This window comes from Lathyrus oleraceus, chromosome 3 (genome assembly GCF_024323335.1).
Source record: "Lathyrus oleraceus cultivar Zhongwan6 chromosome 3, CAAS_Psat_ZW6_1.0, whole genome shotgun sequence".
Lineage (NCBI taxonomy): Eukaryota > Viridiplantae > Streptophyta > Magnoliopsida > Fabales > Fabaceae > Lathyrus > Lathyrus oleraceus.
Window position 1 is genome coordinate 207,043,963 of NC_066581.1, and position 708 is coordinate 207,044,670.

Consider the following 708-nt stretch of genomic DNA (forward strand, 5'->3'; position numbering starts at 1 on the left):
ATCTACTTGATTAATTAATAACCGAATAGGTCTCATTGTAAGGAAGCCCAAGAGTAAGCTATGTGCAGTTGATGGCGATGCTAAAAGCAATCGACTTACAAGGGTATGGGAATGAGCTCAACTTTGAATTGAGAGTTGTGTGATTTTTTAAATGGTTTAATCATGGTTTTGAATTGATGGTGAAATGGTTTTGAAATGATGTGAAGTGCTAGTAGAAGAAATCGATCAATGTTTAATTAACGAAATTAATTGATTAAAACTTGGTTAAATTGATTAATTAAACTAACTAAAATTAATTATCAAGATTATTGAATTAAATCAAATAACTAAGTTAATTAAAATTAACTAATCCAAAATGACTTAACTAGTCAAAGTTTAATAATTAATTTTAGTTATAATTAAAGAATATAAGTGATAATTGTCGATTTATTTAGTGGAATCGATGACCATGTGCTCATAAACCGGTTTGTACGAAATGACAACACAATTAATGTCATTTGTAAGATCATAACTCGGTGAAATGTTCGATTAATATATTGAAACTGGGGCAGCATAACGGCATGAAATTGCTGAGTCCGTTGATCGAAATCCTATTTTAAACGCAATGAAAATCAAATAGCAACCCAATATTATATTTACACATTTACAAGTGTTAATATCAATAAAGTTATTGACCCAAAATGCCAATCAAAATCCATAAGAAATGAA